Consider the following 23,297-nt stretch of genomic DNA (forward strand, 5'->3'; position numbering starts at 1 on the left):
ATGATACCCCAGCCTTTGTTATTTCTCCATTTACAGCCATGTGATGGCCATCCCATTATCTTTTTGATGTGCATTGTGCCAGTTCCATCTCATTTTTCTCTCTTGTTCTTTTTGCTCTCATTACATGCTACACAGGTTTTCTGTACTTGTTTACCTAATTTATCCCTGGATCAATGAGTCTGACTCTGCCCAAATGAAGGAGTATTTCCTTCCCAGACCTTGTGCTCTTCTTCACAGAACTCTGGCCTCAGCTCCAGCATTTTCTGTCTCATAGAAAAGCCTTTCATCCTTATTCCACCTAAGAGAATTCTTATTTTCATGCTTCCCACTACTCTCTTGATCCTTGCCACATTGCCTTAATTTAAAAGAATAATCATAGGAGACAGATCAAGGGAGGGATTTGGACAGGAGAGGAGGAGGAGAAAAGGGTAACAAGATCAGGAATGGGGGGCAAGAGAGAAGCCCAGAAGGCCAGCAGAATGAATGGAAATATGCAGCCTCCGAAGATCGGAGGTAGGGAGACCTTCTAGAAAATACTTCAGGGAGTTGGGAGGTGAGAGGCACTCAGGACTCAATGGGAGTGACCTTAGATTAAATCCCAACAGTGGGGAGAGGGAACTCGAAGAGTTCATCTCCAGTAGATAGACAGGGCCGCAAGAGGAGGGATGGTGTTACCAACCCACAGTCAAAATTTCTAACTCAGAAGTGTTCCTTTCTATAAGAACTATAGGGACAAAAAATAAGAAGAGACTGAGGGAATGTCAATCTAGTAACTGGCCCAATTGGGCATCTGACACCAAGGCCTGACACTTTTATCGATGCTATGATGTGCTTACAGGCATGAGCTCATCGTAGCTGTTCTTTGAGAGGTCCAACCAGCAGCTGACGGAGACAGTCACAGATACTTACACTCAACGTAAGACTGAAGTTGGGGACCTCTGTGGTTGGATTAGGGGAAGGATGGAAGAAACAGGAGAAGAGGGAGGCCCCATAAGAAGACCAGCAGTCACCAGTAACTCAGACCTCTGTGCGCTCCCAGACACTGAGTTACCAACTAGAAGCATGTAAGAACTGGTCTGAGGTCTCCGACACATATATAGCAGAGGACTCCTTGGCCAGACCTCAGTGGGAGAAGATGCATTGAATCTTTAAGAGACTTGAGGACCCAGGGAGGGGGGAGGCCTGATGGTGGGGGAGCATCCTCTCGGGCACTGAGGGAGTTGGTATGGGCTGAAGAACTGTGGGATGGGGGACCGAGAGTGGGGCTCGTCTGGATTGTAAATTAAAAAAATAAGTGAGAGAGAGAGGAGAGAGAGAGAGAGAGAGAGAGAGAGAGATAGAGATAGAGATCATTATTTTAAATCATGGTATGCATTTACCTACTTACTTGTAATCTATAAATCCTATAAAGAAAATATCTTTCCAAACTGTTCACTGTAGTATCCTTGGCCCTGAGATTAAGGTCTGGAAAAATCGACTGTTCTTTATTTTAAAACAACATATAAGCTAAAGCATAGCTGTCTTGAGAATTAGCCATTCCCCAAGAGTGTATCTTGTGGATTTAGAAAACACATTAATGAATGTCAGCCTTTCTCTTGCCATTCTATCTTGGTACAGAAGAGGTCCATTTAAACTAAGAAACTAAGAGTGTTGATTTTTAAGAGTTATATTATTTTACAGGAAGCAAAGGCCTCCTTCTTTCAGTTTACTAAACAGATACCTTGTAATATATCTTGATTTAAACAAATAAAAAGTGATTAAGCAAACCTCATCTCAAATTCCAATTCTCTGACTTATCCCTCTATTCCTAAATGATAAGTAACAATAGGTTGTAGTTGTCTTATATAGTCACAGGGACTACAGGAGAATGTGAAACTACTTACCATATTTCCTGTCTCAGACTCATCAGAATACATTTAATGCGTGTGTTCATCCGTGAAATAAATGTTTATTCAGACCTACTAGTGGCCAGACATTAATATCAGTACCAAAGATACTACAGTGAACAATTTGGGAAAGATATTTTCTTTACAGGTTTATAGACTACAAATAAGTAAGTGAATTTTAATATCTGATATTTCCGATGGTCTTACTTGACCCCTTTGAAAGGGTCCTTTGATGCAAAAGGAATTGTGACCCTCATGTTGACCAACATTGTGCTAAAGTGTTGTTGTGTTGAAGGTAAATGAGAGAAGGTAGACACAGGATAGGTCTGAGAACACTTGTTCCATTTAACTGAAAGCAGAACATGAATTTACAAAGACAAAGATGTTCTGCATGCACCCACACCCCAAAGAGAAGCAAGGTTAGCTAGTGATGCAACTCTGGATCCTTGCCAAATGAAACCAGAGGTCCTTGTACTAGCAAGCTTTACTCACAAGTCTATTTCCCCCTCTTCCTCAAGGCACTACGCCTAAAAACTCAGTTTCTCTTCCTTTTGTCTTATAACCTCTGGGGGCAAAGGTATTTTCTGAGGCTCAGCATGGGTATCATTTCAGAATCAGGAGTGTCCTTTCTTGAAGACTGTTTTTCATAGATTGATTTCAGGCTTTATCCAGAGTTTATCTCTTTCCTGGTATAAAAAAGGCTCACCTGTCTGCTCACTGACTCCAGGTGGCTGTCCTAGTAGCCTGTTCAGAAAGTGATTACTATTGCTGTGTCAAGTATGCAGAAGGTTCCTTTAGTTTCTTTTTTTTTTTTTAGTTTGATAAATTTCCAAACCTGGTTTTGTTTACACAATCCTCATGCCAGCAACCAGTAACCTCAGAAAATATGCCAGGGCCTCTGCTGACTTCTATTATGGAAAAATAATGTTATTTATGTTGAAATCATATAAAATAAATACCTGGTCATGTTAAAAATAAGGAGCTACTTACAAATTTTATCAGCCATATACCATTGCTGGGTCACAGAGACCTGCTGGGATAAAATACCATGTATTTGCTTTTGTATGCTACTGTAAGTAGTTTGAGCAGATCTGAGTACTGACTAACCTCCTTGACTTCCTTTACTTATATTCTTGAACCACATAGATAGTAGCAAGTTAATTGTGGTGTCTTTATTAGTGTATTTGTATGCACTTATTTTAAATAATGAATTTGCCTGTTTGACTCCAAGGATTATTTTGCCCTGCTTTTTGATGTTTTCAGAACAAATGAAATGTATTTCAGAATAAAGTGTGGAACATCACAAGCACATCATACAAGTTAATTGATTTTTCAACTTCTGCCTCTCCACCCTGACTGCTCCCATGTCCCCTTGAAGCTAGTACTGGGGGGAAGATATTGATCTGCTCACTTCCCTGTAAATATTGTTGAATAGTGAAATAATTTTTATTTATGAGTCAACTTGTATTATCTGCAAATGATATTTTGTGCTATTTTTGATTTTTCTATTAAGTGAACTTTAGCAGTTGGTACTAATCATGAGCTAATCATGATAAAATAGTTCATTTTATGTTTTTAAAAATAGTTCTGAGTTTATAATATAATTATACCATTTTCTTCTTCGTTTCCTCCTTCTAAGAATCCCATGTGTCCCTTGTTTTCATCTAAATTATTGACCTATTTTTGATTAATTGACTGTATAAGACTATGCATAATATAATTGACTATATATTTTCTAATAATAAAAATACAACCTGTTCATTCTGTCTAATCTTACTTGTATGTTTTCAGGACTGAACATTTGGTTTTGGATAACCAATTGGTGTGGTCTTCCCTGGGGAAGATTATTTTTCTCACTCTCAGCATTCCTTATTTTTTGCCTTGGGTTGAACTCTCATGAAATTACTTCACTCCATGTTAGTATGTCTTTCAGTGTCATCCTAGTTCAGCTCACAGTTCAGTAGCCATGTTGGTAAGACTTCATGGATGTAGTGTCTGACAGTGTCAGAAGGACCAGCATAATAGCAAATTCCTAGATTCTCTGGCTCTTAAAATCTTTCTTTTCCTTCGTCTGCAAAATTCCTTGAGCTGGAAACACAGGAGTTGTGTTGTAGATGTATCCTTTGGGATTGGGATCTATGACTGTATAGTTTAATTGATTATAGTTTTCTGTAATGGTCTCCATCTATTTCAAAGAGAAGTTTCCTTGCTGAGGAGTGAGGACAACACTTATTTATGGTTATAAGGATGAATATTTAGAATATAGTCAGGAATTATATGGGTTTAGTGAGGTGAGGGTTGAAGATTCTCCTTCCAGATTTATAACTTAACTAGCCCTGGGTAGTTGGCTAGGTTAACAGTGCCAGGCATGATTTCCCTCTTGTCAAGTGGATAGGAAGTCCAATTAGAGAGCTGTTGGTTACAACCAAAGTATGTGTGCTAGTTCTGAACCCTTAGGGTTATCATATCATGCTGGGAGTTGCTGTCATTTGTAGGCATCATCTCTAGGTAGTCCTGTTGGTTGTTTTTCAACCAACAGTTGTACCTTGATAGCTAGTCCTAAGGAAGGATAACTTTAATAAGGTCCAGCTTAGGTCTTCTGAGCTCTGTGTCTGAAGTACATAGTATTTTCAGTAATTTATCTTCTACCTCCGAGAGCCAGCCAAGTGCTACAGTAAGAAATACTTTAATTTCACAGTCCTTGCATAGAGTGTTTATACACAAGGAAGAATGTTTGAAAATTACACCATAGCTGAAGGTTCCTTTAGATCAATCTGAGATTAAAAGTTTTCATCACATTGCCTATTGAATGAATTTTCTGTTATAGTAACACGTACCTAAGATTATCAACTTGAGGAGAAAACATTGGTTTTATGTCACAGTTTTGGAAGCTCTAGTTCATGACCAGTTGACTCTTTAGTCTGGGGCTAGGACACCACAGGGACACCATGACAAAAGCAGGAGATAAAAAAAAATGCCTGTTCACTCAAAGAGAGATAAAGATACCTTCATCAAACCTTCTCTTTAGGAACACTAAGGACCTAAATCTGTCCAGTAGACCCACTCCTAAGGGGTAGTCCTGCTGAGAACCAAACCTTTTTTTTTTTTTTTAATTTTTATTCTGAGCCAAGGATTGTCTGTGTATCCTTGGCTGTTCTGGAATTTACTCTGTAGATCAGGCCGGCCTCACATTTAGAGATACTACTGCCTTTGTCTCCAAGTGCTGTATGACACATCATTGTTTCAATGGAAATAATCTGGATTTGTGAAATTCCTTGGTTATCTGGGGATCTTGCTTTTATGGTATGAATGTCATCAAAGTAAGTCTTTAACAGATGGGCATTTGGGATCTATTCTTGATGCAAACTACACTGCATGTAGATTAAATTTGACCACTGAATATATTTGCTCTAATTATTACAATGCTAACAAGTGTAAGATGTGAGTAGACTGGTATAGGTCCTCCATTTCCTATTGCTGTAACATCGAACACTCATTTACACAGATCCTAGTCTCTGAGCACATTTCAAGTTTAACCCTTGTTTGAATATTTGAGGGTAAATTGGCTGTATAAAGCACCCAAAGGACACTTGTATTTTGATTAATAATTGTTCAATGCAAGTAAATTTAATTTCATTACTATCTCTAAAGACTAGCTATCTTCTACAAGTCTCCTTTCTATCATCTGTGAGGTGAAAGCAAAAACAGCTCCAAAGCATGGGGATGTTGCAAAGATTATGTTAAAGGATGTCTGGTATACAATACATGATCAATAATGGAAGTTGTTATTATTGTTGTTCTAATTTTTACAGTACTATCAAGTAAGCTTTAAAATAGCCATGGTGAGATTGCGAGCTAATGGAAGTCACTTTATAAAACATAAACATTTATGGCACAATATATATGGTTGTTACAGTTATTAGCATAAATAAGTAAGGATCACAACGTATTTTGGATCAGTGCCACTTTAAGAAGCCCACTTCCTAAAATGTGTTTCTGGGAACAACTTCTTAGTAAGGAATATGGTGCATAGTTCCTGGCTCATCTCCAAGTCCTGAAGGCATCATCTGTCATTGGTGACAAGTTCTCAGAACCCAGACACCCAGGACTCCCTTAAGTATTTGAAAGGACTACAGGAAGGTAATTTCTTGGCAGCACAACAGTGTAGCCAATCACTGTATCATTATTACATGTTAAGGTTGATGTACTTTTTGGCCTGAGTTTCTGTGGAAGCATGATTTACCAAATGACTTTACCTTTATGTCTCTTTGCATGGCACAGATGGGGCTATAAAAGCTCTGTGTGTGATAGTGAGTTTGCATCTGCATGTGAATTTAGAACCTTCAGGAAAATCATGTAAACACATATATAGGCAACAACAAGCGGCTTCTTTTTACATAAACTATTTTCGTTGTTTAACAATGAGTCACTTTTTATTTGTATACATATTTTGATGACATTCATACCATAAACGCAAGATCCCCAGACAACCTAGGAATTTCACAAATCCAGATTATTTCCATTGAAACAATGATGTGCCATACAGTGTTATTTTCCTTAACAATTGCACTTAGAACCTCAGTAAGCTGGTCAGAATAATTCACCTGAGAAGAAAATAGAAGCATATTTTGTAGATGGACAATAATAACCTTTCATACACAGGTTCTTCTAGAGAAGATGGCAAGATAGTAAAGTATGCAATGAAATGTGTTTTGAAATTAGAAAATCCAGTTCTATGGCTAGAGCTTTGAAACATACAACCTACATCTTTTCTTCATCACTCTTGTTATAGTTACAGCATTGATAACCCCATCTTTCAGATGATGATCAGGAAGTTTCAGAAAATCTGGCATAAGGCATTTTGCATAAGATGAGTGCCAGAGTCAGGACTTTATTATTGACCTTAAATCTATAGTTCTCTCTACATCAGAACTGAAAATGGCATTTAAGTCCTTGTGCTTATGAGTCATTATTGTTAAAAATCTTATAATGAGTATTCACTCCAATCTTTGGAGAGCAGAGGGATAAGACGAGGAGGGTAAGACCAGGTGATGATAGAAAATTCTCCTCAGGGTTGCCTCTGGGAACAACTCACAAGATAGGACTCTGAAGCCAAGTCAGAGGAGTAGCTACCAGTAATTAATCAGTTTGACAAATGGCTACACACAACAAAAAAGGACAGTTGTGAATTTGGAGGAGAGAAAAACAGAAAAGTGTGTAACAGCAATGTTGCTTTGGCCAAAGCAGGAGGAAAGGTAGTAGAGCAAGAGAAGGCAGAAAGGTGGACTAGAGACCCTCAGTCCTGTTACCTTTGAACAAGTCCTTGGGAGTAATGCTGCTTTGTGGTATGTGCTTTGTATAAGGTTCTCAGGGATGGACCCTTGTACTACAGACATTACTTGGAATAATTTAATAGAAGCAGGGGGCACAAGGAGGCAGGAAACATGAGCTTTATTGAGAGGAACAATAAAAAAATTAAAGACAGTGAGTTGGAGTCTTATTTTTAGAAGCAGGACAGACAACTTCTTCACTTTGGATGGGTGCTACCAGAAAGACAATGGGGGTATTGACCAGTGAGCCTGGCTATATGCCTCAGTCTTGCCATTACCTCAGTTTACCTGGCTTAGAAAAATGTTCCTTCTGTGAATGGGACAATCTTGGCTTTAAATGTCAGATGTTGGAAATGTGGACTAGGGTAAGATGTAGCCACATGCATGGGGTCCTTAGACAGGTTCATCAGCATTGCACTGCCTCCCTAGCTTACTCTTCCCAAGGCATATCCTTAAGTGAACTTTTTAAATCTGCGTATGGGGAAGAGCCAAAATTTGCAGATTCAGTACACTACAACTGTCATAACAATATGAAAAATGGTAATTTCCCTTAGGAAATCATGCTTTATGTGCTTGAAAGCTTACATACACTTTTGCATTCCTTTCTTTCTTTTCTTCTAGTGACATTTTCTCACTTTTGTACTTTGTTAGCATTATGAAACAAGCCAGTGGTGTGAAAAAGAGCTGTCAAACATAATACAGAACTCTATAAAACTGAGAAAATTGGAATTCTTAGTCACTACATGGGGTCCAATTTCAGGTGCGCTATACACTCTGTTGTAGGGAGTGAGACTGCACTTCAAGCTCTGTCAGTATTACAGGCCCACTTCTCACATGCCATTCAGTGGCTGCAATACTTTCATCTATTTTTTTTTTAATGTGATGGCATTTATCCAATAGCATTCATGCTGAACACTGATGGGAATGACAGCATTCACTAATGCCAAAAGCATTCAGGGAGTTTAATCTCAATTCCAAATGCTTAAGCTTGACGTCTGTACAGACACTTAGATTATTAAAGGACCAGGCAAAACGGTTTTGAAAAATTCAAGTCATACAACAGCAGGGACACAAAGCGGCTTAGATCCAGATAGGAAAATTACTTTTAAAATCCTTAAAGATCTGAGAACAGGCAGTGAATTTAAGGGTCTTTTTTTTTTAAACATGTGGCAACTTTTGAGAATGTGTTGCACCGACAATGCTGAAATTTACTTTGAGAATAGAATGAATTGGAAGATGCAATCACTCATTTGTTGCTAATTATTAAATAAAGGTAATTCTTTGAGACCTGCTCTGTACCAGTAAGGAAGATCTTGAAGTTCTTTGATGTTTTGTGGTCTTATAAAGCTAGATGCAATGTTCAGTCTTGTCTCTGAAAACTTCAGCCATGGACTCTATGGTGGTATACCCTAACTCTTCTTAGCTTCCTTTTGGGAAGTCTCAATAAGTTGTATGTTTTCAGACTTCATCTTCCCTTCTCCCAGGGAGTTTAGCTCTGGGGCTGCTCCAGTTTCTTAATTTGATGTTGAGCACATTTACCTTCCAACAGAAAACCCCAATGTCTATTCTTGTGAAGAATTCAACTAATAAAGAAAACCTTAACATGTATCTGAAATTTAAATTTATGTGGATTTCCTGTGGTTTTATTTGGAGAGCAGAGTAGACCAGTTATCAGTAGAACTTGATAATGGAAGAGACATGGGAAGTGGAAAGATTTAGATAAGAGATGTCAAGAGAAAAAATTAGTTCTCGACTTCTGTTGCACAGAAGGGGAACTCTTGGCTACAAAAAAATCCTTGATGTATTTTGAAATAACTAGACACCAAGATGAAAACAGTTCCAAACACATAGAAATAAAATGTTCAAGGAAATAGGGGTGCTTATTCTCCTGATCTAATTATTATAAGTTGTATACTTGTGTGAAAAGATTGCACTGCATCTTCACAAAATGAACAAAATTAGGAATTAATAAAAATATACAAAAAAGACTGATCCCGTTCCCACTGTGCTTGGGTAATGACATAGGTCATGTAATTTCAGATTATACTATTGTTTCTTTGCATTTTTCTTTTTACAAATAAATTGCATGATTTTTTCCCATAAAATATATATTTGGTAAATTTGGCATACCTACTTGGGCCTCTGCTGTGATATGATCTATACTTCTAGTGTGAAAAAAGATGAAATTGTTAAACCTGTGACAGAATAAAACATGGAACAATACATACACATAGCCATACATGTATAATTCTCTTTCAGTTGTTCAAGAAATAAAATTCCAAAAATGAAGTTTGGGTTAGTTCTTTAAAATTAAAAATCATTTCTTTCATACAGTATATTCTGATCATTGTTTTCCTTCCTAATTTCATTCCAGGTCTTCCACCACTGTCCTACCCAACTCTGCTATGTCTTTCTTTTCAGAAAATGAGCAATGAAAAGCAGGTGAATCAGAAAAAAACAAAATAAAGCAAACACACATATACAAGCAGAGACAGGCACCCCTACAAACACATAAAACCAATAAAACCACAAAATAACAAAATATAATACACAAACAAAAGACCAGTAGCGTTTAAAAATAAGTAAACAAAGCATGATGAGATTACTGCTGGGCATGGAGCCTTTAAGTGTGGTTTGTATGTCCAGTGAGACCGGAGGAAACTGATTTTTCTTTTTTGAGTGGTTGACACTTGGAGATAGCTTCTGGATTAGGGATGGGGGCCTGTGTTCACTTCCCTTTTCAGTGCTAGGATCCTAGCTGATTTGGACGTGTGAAGGCCTTTGTACTGTAAAGTCATTATGTACACCACTACAATCTTATGTGAGTTCATGTGTGCATCAGTCTTGTTGTGACTGGAAGGCCTCATTTCCTTGGTGTCCACCATTCCCACTGGCTTTTACAGTCCTTCCACCTCCTTTTCTGCATAGTTGAGTTAGTCTTGAACTCACTACTGTATTCTACATTTTTAAGCTGAAAAAACAAGCAAACAAATATCTACAAGCTGATCATTTTATTTCTTTAGTATAGATCCCAGTGCCAGTACTGTTTCATCTCTTAAGGTTCTTCTGTGTTTACTGACTGTCACAAGAATCGTGTGCTGGTGGGATGAACAAGGGGTAACCCTGGTCATTTCAACTATATGTCAGGATGCTCTATGGAGATTCACGTCTAAAATCTAACGTTTCTTCATAATCAGAGGTAACATGATAATAGTATGAGCTTAAAGCATGTACCATTTAACATCTACTATCTAATTTAGCTGATTGTTGGAATTACAGTCCTTATTCTCCTTTTTCATTTAATGAAGCTAATTTAGAGTGATAAGACTTAAGGCACAGGTGCTAGTGATGAAGCCAAGTTCAGGCTCAGCAGCTACAAGGCTTGTGTCCCTGTGCATTCATGGTTCTTTATCAGCAGTTCTGCAAGCACACTCTCAGCTCACACTCACTGCTAGGTTTTCTATCACCTTTTGCCATTGAATAGAATTCTAGGTATAAGCAATATTACAGAAAGAGCACCATTGATTTTATAGTGAGTTGTGAATCCTTATGCTATTCGTTCATATAAATCAACTTTCTGCAGAACCCTGCTTAATAACATTTCATATTTTGAAAACATTTTGGTCCATTAGTTGAGTCAATGAGGTAACCATAGGGAGAGGAAAACACTAAAAATATTACCAGACAGTACGCTGCTGGCACAGGGTGAGCTCTTCAACATTGTAGCAGTAGAATAGCTTTGCTATCTCCAGCTAAGCATGTAGTTCAGAAATTAACTTTCACTAAATATATGAGAAGATGTTGAAAGCACAAAAAATGTTTCTTATTCATCCATGCATTAGCTCCCACTATAAGGAACATAAAGCACATGTATTTGAAATTTCCAAGATGATGGTATTTTCTAAATTACAAGAAATTTTAATGTTAATATATTTTAGAGTAACCAATTTACTTTCTTTGGAAGCAATGTGAGCTGGGTTCACAAGCACTATTAGAATAATATTAAAGTTCACCAAAACATAGCCATTGGGACAGGATGCTGAACCTGTACAGGACCATGAATATTTGTCATTTTATATTTTCTCATGGTTCGCCTGCCTAGCTCCAGGCTTTGGGTTAGAATTACAGAGGTAGGTTTTAAGGTTGTATTTTGGCTGTTGGGGTAATAATGGAAGTAGCCTAAACATTTTGGAATGAATTTTGGATATCTTTATTTTGGCTATTAGGGTAATAATGGAGGTAGACAAGAAATTTAAAATGGATCATTTCACAGAGGAGAATGCCATGGTGGACTTTTGACTAGCACACAAATGAAAGATAGGTATGCTTTTCTCTGATGGAGCTAGAACGGCACCCTGGAGACTTGGAGTTTCAAGGGTAGATTACAAAAACCCAGTGAAGCTGGGAGTTCCATCTGGTCTCACTGAAAAACTCCAGTTCTTTGTCGACAAGGTTTTGTGTTTCACATTTTTGTTGCTCTGTTGTGCCAGGTTTTTTTTTTTCCTGGAAATATCCATCTACTTACACTTGTCCACAGATTATTTTGCTCACATACACTTGTATTTACTTCAGTTAGCTTTGTACATGATATGAAAATAATATTCGTCTTTCCACTGACAGGTACTCAATTAATTACTTTGTGCGTAAAACTCATCAGTGTTTGGGTGATTTAAAAGATGATCAATACCATGAACCTTTATATGTGAATAATATGAAGGACTGCATACTGTGCTCACCTGTTAGCCATTTCCTGGGCTAGTCCTTTTCAAGTCACCGTGTAACCCTTTGAAGCTTTATTTTTTCTAAGTTTAGAAGTAGGACTATATATTTTAAGAGGGTGTCTGAACTTACTTTGATTTATTAGTTGGGTAAATTACTTCTGGGTAAAATATATTGCGTAGAGTTTTTGATATGTCAGGGATATGCTGCTGGTCCAGCAAGTTAGGCTAAAGTCTCTATGAGAGAGTCTGTTTTTAACGCTTGCTGTGGTCAGAATAGTTATTTCCTTCCCCAGATCTTTATGTTGAAATCAAACCCCAGTGTGAATGTGTGGGTGGGTAGTACTGACATTTAAGAGCTGATTAGACATGATGGTACGATTTTCCTGAGTGGGATTAGTGTCTCTACAAGAGGATCAAAGGAGCATGTTTGTTCTTTTACCATGCTGTGGACACAGCAGGAGATGCTATTGGTGAGCCAGGAAGCACACCTTCATTAGAAAAGGAATCTACTTTGAATTTGGACTTTTCAGAATCCATACGAAATAAGTTTCTGATGTTTATAATCTTGCTAGTTAATCATACTGCCATAGGATCATCAGTTGTCATGGATGGACTATGGGGCAAGTGCAGTAGTTCTAAAATGTACCCATATCTCATTTTCACATTTCAACCTAACTGTCTCTTTACTTCCATGCTGCACAGAGTTCTGTCTCCTCTGATGGATTCTTGACACCATGCTCTTGACAGTCCAAATCTCTATGGCTTCTCCCTTCTGATGCAGAACTGATTTTAGATTTCTCATGTGATGATTGCCCTCTTGTGGGAAGACCTGACAGTGGAATATTTTTCCATTGCACTGTGCATGTCAGTGATACGTCCTGCAAGCTGAACTCTGCTTTTCTATCTTGTTAATTTACCTTTGGTAGGTAATACCACGAGTCTCTGTGGTCATTGGAACACTTAGTGTATATGAAACACTCTAATGCAACTCATTTGTTTTCTAACTTTTGCAGCAAATGGTTCCTTCCATACAGGCAGCAATTGGGACTGCTTTGCAGATACATGGATGAAGACTCCCACGGTAGCACCCATATTCATCACTCATTACTCTGTCTGTGTTGCGAGGCAGAGAAGTCCAACCCAGCTAGCTTAAATAAAAGTTTGAAAGAGTTTGACTGTGTTTTATTCCTGGAGAGTTAAAGGTTTAAGTGTTTGACTCTCTTAGAAACAAGGGATTAAATGGTCAGCAAGTGTATCTTTCTTCCTCTCAGCTTTCCTTTCTTGTTGGATTATTTTTCTGGCAGCCTCTTCTGATGCAGAAGCAAAAATGGTGTCTGTATCCTTTGAAGTTATAGTCTGATTTTACAGTTTCCAAAGAATGCATTGAGTGAGAGCTCCAGACAACATCCTGGGAATGAATCTTAATGAACATAATTTGGGTTTTATGCTTCTCCCAAATTGGATGGATTGTTGAGTGGAAGACAATTAAAAGGAACAGATGTAAACAACCCCTCTCTCCTCCGTATTTGTCTAAAATAGAGTATATATTTACAAAGATAAAAAAATCTCTCCCACATCCCAGAAATACTGTCCTCTAAAGACAACTTTAGACCCTTATCATCTGGATATAGTGATGGAGGAACTGGCATTGAGAAGCTTCAACAATCAGGGTGTCCCTCCCACTTATTTGCCCCACATCATAATGACACATTTAAGGTTGGAGATGTAGCTCAATTAGTTGGAAGAGTGCTTGTTTAGCATGTATAAAGTGCTGGATTCAGGTTCCATCACCACAGAAACACAGAGTTTGGTGGTACATGCCTGCCATCCAACAATCAGGAAATGGAGACACCAGGGTCAGGAGTTCACCATCATTCTTGAGCTGCATAAAGAGTAGAAAGCTAGCCTGTGATACATGAGAACCTCTCACCCTCTCCACCACCTCACTCCACAGATCAAATCGCCACTTCTAGAGACTTATGGTCCTTTTCCTGCTGCTCATTTCCTTTCTAAAATTCACTGTTCTTTATTAAAGATGCTGTACAAGCTAGGATTTCACTCACTTCTGAGAACTATTCATTGCCTGGTGCTTCCTTTCCATGTATGAAGTATACATATTAACAAATTTCTGTTTGGTTTTTCCTTTGTTAAACTGTGCTCTGTGATCAGAAACTGTTCAGAACTCCTGTGGCAGTCATGGTGATTCCCTTGTATCATGTACCAACTGGTGTGGTCAGGGTGCTTGAATTCTGTCAGAACCCATCCTGTCTTAGGTGCTATTGTTACTGGTCAGAGCTTACATTGGTAAATTTTGCGCTTTGCCATTCACCTTTAGGTGAAGATATTTTCAGCTCAACACAGGTTGCTTTTCCTTTATGGTTTCTATACAGTTTATTTCTGTATTTTTCTGCTTATATTAGTTCATGAATCTAATGCAACTTATTTATAAATGATTCTATTTACTCCAGTAAAATAACAATAAAAAGAAGAATGTTTTCTGATTACTGATACTTTCATTTCTAGAGAACTTTGGAAGCAGAAGAGATTCTTGTATTCTTGAAGTGCGTGTAAACATAAATTTCTTAGGCCCATGACATTAGCTCAGTGTCTCATTTGACCTACCCTTAATAAACATAAATAAGTAAGTGCAGTGATATCTTTAATACCTTTAATTCAAGGTTAGCTTGAACATTTTGGAGTTTGGCCCATATTACCTGTCACAAAAGCCAATAAACAGAGGCAAGCATTGAAAGCTAAAAATGTACTTTACTCAGATAACCAGTTTAATTATTCTGAAAAATCCATCTTCTATTTCATCTTTAGCCACCAGTGTATACAGGGTAAGAAAACAGTATCTTCCTCCTCTGGTGAGGTGGCTAGCCTTGTCTCTGTTTATGGTGTTGGTGACTTTTACCTTTAATCTCCTCTCCCTATGTTAGGAGAGGTTCCTTTTTTTCCCCACTGTCATTGACCTTATAGGGAGGACTTAAATACACTAAGGCCCTTGAGTTTTGCAGTCCTTCAAATCTGCAGTCTGGATGATATCCAGATTGAAGGTTAACTCAGGACAAGCATGCTATCAGCAATGTCTATGTGTTGACCCAATTATATTGTGGACTTATAAATTTTTCTGTAGAATGATATGGAAATGTGCTCTTATGATGTAGAGCCTGAAGTTCCCCTGTTTGCCCTCTATCATAAAGTCTTTGTGTGTGTGTTTATAGAAACCTGGAACTGATCATTTGATTAAGCAAACTTTTTTTTAACTTTTAAAATTTATTCTTCTCTCATATATTGCATCCTGAATTCAGTTTCCCCTCCCCTCTTTCCTCTTGTCCCCCCATTTACTCTTCCTCTGATTTTCTTCATAAAAAGAGCAGGCCTCACATGGAAAACAACCAACCATGGCATATCAAGTTGCTGTAAGACTAGGCATCTTCTCTCATATTAATTCTAGATGGAGCAACCCAATATGAGTAAAAACATCCAAAAGCAGGCTGAAGAGTCAGAGACAGCTCCTGCTCCCACTGTTAGGAGTCCCATAAAAAGACCAACTTAAGCCAGTTCTTTAAGGGCAATTCTACTTCCACTTGATAATACTTCATCAGATTTATATTTCATCTGTGCATAAACTGTATTGTTAATTGTTATAAACAGTATAATACATGCTAAATTACTAAAAGTATAGTAATAACCTTTTTTTAAATTAGAGTTTAAAATAATTATTTCCAGTTTTCTTTCTTAGAAACAAAGCATTGTCAATAACAGTAGGTGTCACTATAGCAAAGGAAGCCAGGCATTAAGGATGCTTTTTCTTTCTTTTTCTAGGAAACATCACATTTTACAAGAGAAATTTTAGTCTAATTTGTTGAAGCTCAGTGTGTCCATCTCCCTACATTGTAGAAGGCAGTTTTCATTTAAACTAATAGCTGACTTAAATCCAAACATCTTTGATATAGCAAATTTGCATCTTTTCTGGGAAGGTAATTCTAATTTTTACAAACCAAGTTTTATGAGTATACTTTAAATTCTATTTTTTAGAATTTGAGACATTTATTTTTAAAATATTTATTTTATCTTTAATGATGCATATGTATCTGTTTGTGAGTACATGTACACATCAGTGCAGGTGCTCATGGGGGCCAGAGATGTTCGGTCTCTTGGAACTGGAGTTAAAGTGGTCATGAGCCACCTATACAGGTACTGGGAACCAAGCTTCTTCTCAGTACATGCTCTTAATCACTGAGCCATCTCTACAGCCCTGAGTCATTTATTCTTAGTAAATGTTCAAAAAATAATTTCATTACATATATTTTCTTGCCAAAATGTCATTAACTATATAATATCCTGGTATAAGAAAGAAATGGAAACACCTACCTTATAAAATGAGTGGTAAACATGAAATTGATGCATTAATTTATGTTAAATGAATTTTGTTGATCATTAACCATGTACTGGTTAGAGTAGTTACCAGATGCACATGTGCACGGACCTACTCTTATGGTGCTTTCAGTCTAGCAGATGCATTACAGGTTTTTACACATTTTAAATTTTAGATTACTTTTCAAGGGTGTGAGGCATAACACCATTTTTGAGTTTATAGGCAGATAGACCTCTATGCAACCACCTTAGTTATTTCTTAACCTGCTTAATATCCTCCACATCATATCCCCTTTTGATTTTCAGCTCATGTATTTTGAGAGGAATAGATGTCTCCCTAGACTACAAGGGTAAGCACGATTTAGATCTGGTCAAGAATGATTTTATATCTCATTTTTTGTAGGATTATCACAAACCATACCATCCACAGCCCATTTATGCATCCCTCTGGATCTCATCTTTGTTCTTCTTACCTGTCTCACACATCAGACCTTACACACTGTGTTGGTTTTGTTTATATTCTCGTCTTTCATTATTTACTTCTATTGACCAATCTTCCTAAAATGCACCTCTTTTATCTCTTCCTTTGTAAACTCATCTATATTTTAAGACCTAGCTAATTAGCTCTCTCCAAGGCTTTCTTGTTACTATCTTGGGTAAGGTAGTCCTTTGGAATGTTTCTACAACCTTTGGTTCAGAGTGATTTGGCTGGTCATCCAATATAAGCTACTCAGGATTTTTTTTGTGGGGGAGATCTGTCTTTCTGTAACATGTTAGTGTTGATTTTCAGAGTCCAGTAGTAGAGAAGCTTACAACCTAGGTACAGAGCCATTTTCATGCCTTATTCTTTGTGTATGGGAAAGGGAAACCTGCATTCATCACATTGTTCAGGTTTGAATTAGGTGATGATATCAGGGACTTATCCAGGAATAGATATTGACTGATGTAGGGGATTTTAGATCTTTCTAATTTGTTCTGTTTTTTGTCTACACTCCTCCAACATTTACAGCTTGGGCTATTCATTTATCCAATGATGATTCACCATTTTGTGGTATTTCTTTATTGTGATGTTTTTTTAACGTGGCTCTTAGCCTATTATTTACAATTTTACATTCTACTTTGTGAATAAGGACTACATAACCATGAGTGTACTGTTTATTCTTATTTTTTCACTTTTTGAGAATTTATTATTCAGTCAGATTCATTTTATTTTTTTATATTGTATTAATTGGTGTTGTGCTTAGGCTAGTAACAGAAACAGACTGGTTTAATTACAGAGGCAACTGACTGGGAGGCTCTCCAGGTTCCTACTGTTTTGAACTAAGGACTGGAGAACCAGACTTGGAATAGAAAGATAGCCTCAGAAGTTCTTAGAAGTAGCATACTACAGGACAGTGTTGCATATGAACCAACATTAGGGAAGACAAACTTTTCACTGTCATTCTCATTAACTCCCAAGATAATCTGACCAAAGTCAGGTCATGGGCTTGCTTTTTGGTTTTCTCAGATTTATGAATGGGAAGAACAGAAGCTAAAATCTTCCATTCCTTGGCCTTTCAGAAGACCCCATGGATTTTCAAGAAGGATGACTGGCCGTTTCAAAATTATTACTTCTTGTCATTTTTGTATTATGTATACAACAGGGTTACCTACTATGGAGGTTTCAATGATTCATCTTCTTGGGTACTTGAATTCTTGGATCTCAGTTGTTTGGGCTGTTTGGGGAGGCTTAGGAAGTGTGGCCTTTGAGGAAGCTTGTCACTTTTAAGGTTTCAAAAGCAACACAGTGTTTCCAGATTGTTCTCTCTTCTTGTTTGCAGTTTAAGATGTGAGCCCTCAACTCTCAGCTTCCAACTCCAGTAGCTATGCCTGTTCACAGTTTGGTTTTCTTACTGTGATGGTGCAGAACTCTCATCCCTTTGGAACTGTAAGCCCCAAATCAACTTTTCCTTTGATAAATTGCCTTGATCATGATGTTTTAACATATAATAGAAACATAACTAATGTAAAAATTTCATAGTATTACATGGTTGTCTTAAGGATCAATTTAAATAAGGTAGAATGTAAAAAAGTGTCTATGACAACAACTGCCACATAGTAGGTCCTCAATAACTTATAGCAATTATTAACTGTATGCATGAAGCAGCAATTATTTTCTTTGCCTTTGAGTAGTTGAGGTTGGAAAAAGAAAAAATGTAACTAACTTCATTTAATCTTCACTACTATCTTGAAATTAAGAAGAGATATTTTTATTATATATGAGGTTTTGAGAAGTTAATATGGGGGGTCACACAGCTTATAAGTGGAAGACCTGAGTCTTGGGAAAGTTTTTCCTAGATCCACTGCCCATTAACTTGGGGAGATAAATAATGCATAATTTAGGGTAGTTATTTAGTTCAATTCTAATTGGCAAGTTTTACTAAGACCAATCTGTAATGACAGTTACTATCAGAAAATATCAGTATAATCAATTAAAGCTTTAAGAAGATTGCAGTCTAGGGAGAAGGGTGGACATATACAAACTTTTCATATATAGAATTAACTGAAATTCAAGATAATGCAATAAACACAATGTTTTTAAATGTAGTTCCTTTAATAAGCATAGGTCAAAGAGGCTGCACTCTGAGATTCAGTGATTAATAAAATAATAAGCAACTGCTCTCAGGTGGGCTTATATGCTGTATAGAGACAGACAATAAACATCAATACACACATATAGAAATTTTAGTCATGGAAGAGTCTTCAAAAGAAAGGGCAGAGGGAAGTTGGTGGAGGGAAGTTGGAATAGGTCTGCTCTCAAAGGGGAGTTGGCAGAGGGAAGCTTGTGTGGGAAGTTAGTAGAGCATGCTTCTGATGCAGGGTGCTTCTAAGGCTATTGGTGGTCATACACGTTCAATGTATATAGCATGTACTCCAAAGAGAGGAGTATCTGGGGCAAGGGCCAGGATTAGGCATGCACTCGGGACTTTAAAAAGTGAAAGTAAGCCTGTGTGAAAACAGGAGAAGAACATTCTTCTGTCTCTGCAGATGCAGGTGGGTGCCAAGATACACAGAGCCTTGTACTTCACAGTGTGAGTGTTTAACTCAAGTATTACAGGATTATTAGAAGACCCTAAAGAAGGGAAAACATTTGCTAATTTTCTTTGTGAAATTGATCAGACAATGCTTATCTTGAGTTATAAACAGAGAAGGAGTAATAATAATTTCAGAAAGTTAGAGAAGCATGGAAGGAGGAAGTGCTCTGGCCATGGGCTAAGTATTTCAGAACAATGAGACATCATGATCTAAGGATCAGAGATTAGAGTTCATGAAGCATGCTTGGCAATAGAGTATTTTTCCCTGTGTGGCAGGAGCATATGATGCCGAGAAGGACACTATGAGAGGAAACCAGGGAAAAAGTAGGCTGTCAAGATACCAGGACACCATTCTGTAGGAAGATAGAAATGTCTGGTTTAGACAGACAAGGCTGGGACCACATGAAGGATGTAGAGGCTGCAGGGAGGTCATTGAACCCCACTTCCTTGAAGTAGGTCAGGTGAGCCATGCCGAAGAGCCACCTATGTGTAAGACATAGATAAAGACAAAGATAAGAGCTATTGACACAAAGAGCTGCCAGCTTCCAGCACAAACTGGGTGTAAGTGATGAGAGGAAGAGAAATCTGAAGATGGCTGCAAGGCAAGTTGAGACGGATGCACTTTTCTGAGAGAGGAAGCGTGGAGGTTGGAAGCTGTAACTCTGAGCTGGTACATGAGGCATTGGCAGGGCTCCCACAAATGCTCCTGACAGCCGACTGGGGAAGCACTGCTGGGAGTCCAGGCAGTCTGGCCTTTGAGACCACACCTATTCCAGCTAATTTCTTATAATCTGTGAAAAATGTTGTGAATTTTTAGATATTTGCTATTTTCAAGAAGACAGAAGTTTCACAAGTGTTTGTCAGAACCAACTGGCATTTTCCACCCAAGGAAAGGTTTTCATCTTCCAGAAACAAAATGTTCAGTAAAAGGGAAAGCTAGTTGATGATTTCTACTTCCTTCTTCTAGTTTTGGAAGCGGAGTTGTTAGACCTGCTCAGGGCTGAGGAATAATTTTAGGGAATATTATAATAGCACCTTAGTGTCTCCAAGAAAATTATCTTGTTAAAATAACCCCTCACTGATAATGAATAGATAGACTGGCCCTGGTGTCCCTGTGGGAGGTAATAAGAGAGAGTAGGAGGATTGAAACTTTTCCTTAAAATTTATTTTTGACTATTTTGATAGTTCTTACAAAATATCAGATACAAAAGAATAGGCCTGGGGGGTGATATAAATTGTTAAATAAGAAAAAAAGATACCAATAAAAGAGAAATTGAGGCTATTAAACACGTAAAAGATTGCATGTGACATAAACTGCTCTCTGTTGTGCCAAGCTGGACATCTGAAAAGTAAGGTGTGGATTTTATGTTCAGTACCAATCCCCAAATGAGTAGGAACCTCTTTCTTGGTTGTTTTTTTCCCCACATCAATTATATAGTCAATCTTAACACATACATTTTCTCTCTTGAACCAGACAGCTTCTTCCTTGCTAATTTGAGGTATAGAGCCAGGATTTCATGATACTGAATTTACCATCAAAGGTCATTTTTAATTGCTATCTCATGTGTCTCAGGCTGCGTCATTGCCTATCCAATGTGACTCAGCCTGGGCCTAGGCACTGACTCATAGAGCTCTGCATAGACAGGAACCAGTGAAACAGACTGAGTGTCAGATTGTGCTACATGAAACCAGGGAAGAGAAATGAGGCGTCTATTGCTAAATCCCTATCTGACCTTGATGCAGTCTAGAAAGATGAGTTATTCTAAAAGATCAGTTCATTTTTCCGTTTTCATTGTTATCATTACACTGACAACTTCCTGGTTTGTATGTATTTATTCAATTTTGTTTTGTAAGGACGTAGGGTATAGAGACATGCATATTTTTCTTAAAATCATCCCACTGTAGTGGAGACAGCTCAGGCTGTGGAGATCTTATGCACTCACTGGTCACTTGGCCTCTGTTTCAGCAATCAGAGTCAACAATTTCCTTTCCCATTTTTCTATAGCCTTCGCATTTCAGACTCACCGTCAGGCACTTATTTATTCCTGCAAAGCTTGGTAGGACAATGCTGTTGGCCCTGCTTTGCAGGTTAGGAACTGTCAGTTTTCCAAGGACACACTGCTGATAAGTAATGAGCCTGAGAGCTGACCTGTGCTGACCTCTTCTCAGAGCCACTCCTTCTTCAGCTTCTTCCTAAGTTTCTTGTCTATAAATTATGATTGTAATAACACCTAACCTCAGGGGTGTTGTACAGAATGAGAAATACAGCCACGAAGGGAACAGGACCTTACTTACTACATGTTAAGCAACCAATAAGGGATTGACGGTGTTACTAAAATTAATGAAGAAAAATCTTACCTAAAGGAGATATAGAAATGAAACAGTTGCAGGAACACTACCTTTTTGACTCTTTGGTGTAAATAAAATGAGTGTGATGTTATGGGCTCTTAAAGTATTTGTTAAGGAAGTCAACCGAAAAAATGAAAGTTGTGAAATACCAATTACTGTAACATCTGGATGGGAAACAGATTTTTCTCTTTCATTTTAAGTCATGTAATAATCCTTACATCACTCCATATTGATCCCATAGAGCTTTTACTCTATAATGTTTTCTCTAATGGAAATAAGCTTGTGAGATTCAGTAACTGTAGTCTGTACTCAAGGTGGTAGGGGAGAGCTGGGATTCCAGAGTAAGTGTGGAAAGCACTACTTCGGGGCAACAAATTTCATTTACCTTTGGTAAATGGCCCCTAAACAAATACTGGGTCACAGGACAAAACCAGAAGAGAGAATGTTCTAGAAAGTTCTTGGTTATGACTTAAAGCAGAGTAAAAACAATGTGGCTCAGCCCATTTGCTTTGACTTTTATGTCAACCAACGAGAAGTGAAGATACATTGTCTCTGATGAGAAGTGACATCAAGGTTGAGCTGGAGTTTTTGAGACCAGAGGAAATATCTCATTACTCTGTTTTTAATTTACTGCTTGGCACTGTTCCTAAGCCCACTGCATTCGAAGCACACCACTCCACCTCTGAGCATCCTTGATTCTTACTTCCCCTACCTTTCTCCTTTTGAGGCATGGTCTCATTATGCAGCCCTCATTGGTCTGGAGATCTGCCTGTCTCTGTTTTTGGAGTTCTGGGATTAAAGGCATATGATATCACATGCAGTTATTTTTATTCACCTTTTAATATTTGAAGCTGAGTGTAATTCTGTTCAGAGGTGGGATTTGTAAACCAATTGTGGACATGGACATTTAATGATAGAAACACCTTGGTTATCAAAGCAATTGGCTCATGTGGTCTGTTTCTTACAGGCTTCTGAGTTGCATTCCTATGGGAAATTCCTAGTGCCCAAATTAAGAGAAACAAGTAAAGACAGATGCCAATCTTGCTCTGTCTGGTGAAGAGTGGAAGATCTAAGTCAGCTGGACATCTCGATGGAGATAATCATGATTGAGTTTAAAAGCCATAAAGGAAGGGAGAAATTACAGAAGCCATGCCCTGGTATTTTTCCAACACAAGTTGGAAGGATTTGATTGCAGTGAGATTCAGGAAGGAACAGCATTTAGAAAACTGTCTTTCACAACATAATGTCATCTGTTAGGACTGGCAACCAGAGACTACAGAGTATATAGACCTTCAAGAGAATGACAGTACCAAAATTGCCTGATTCTTACAGGAGCTCTATAGGACATTCTTATTATTCTCTGTTATACATGTTAAGGTCAAACTTCACAGAGGCTAGCAAGTCACCCACTGTCAATGTCATTACAAGTGGCTGAACCTCATCTGTGGTTCTTGTTACTTAGTACCTACCTCAAAGGTTATTGGAAAGTGTTGGAAAAAACACAGTAAGTGCCTGTGTTCAGCTCTCTATTACCCCGTCTAGTAGGTAAGCAGCTTC

This window comes from Grammomys surdaster, unplaced genomic scaffold (genome assembly GCF_004785775.1).
Source record: "Grammomys surdaster isolate TR1022 unplaced genomic scaffold, NIH_TR_1.0 97, whole genome shotgun sequence".
Taxonomy (NCBI): domain Eukaryota; kingdom Metazoa; phylum Chordata; class Mammalia; order Rodentia; family Muridae; genus Grammomys; species Grammomys surdaster.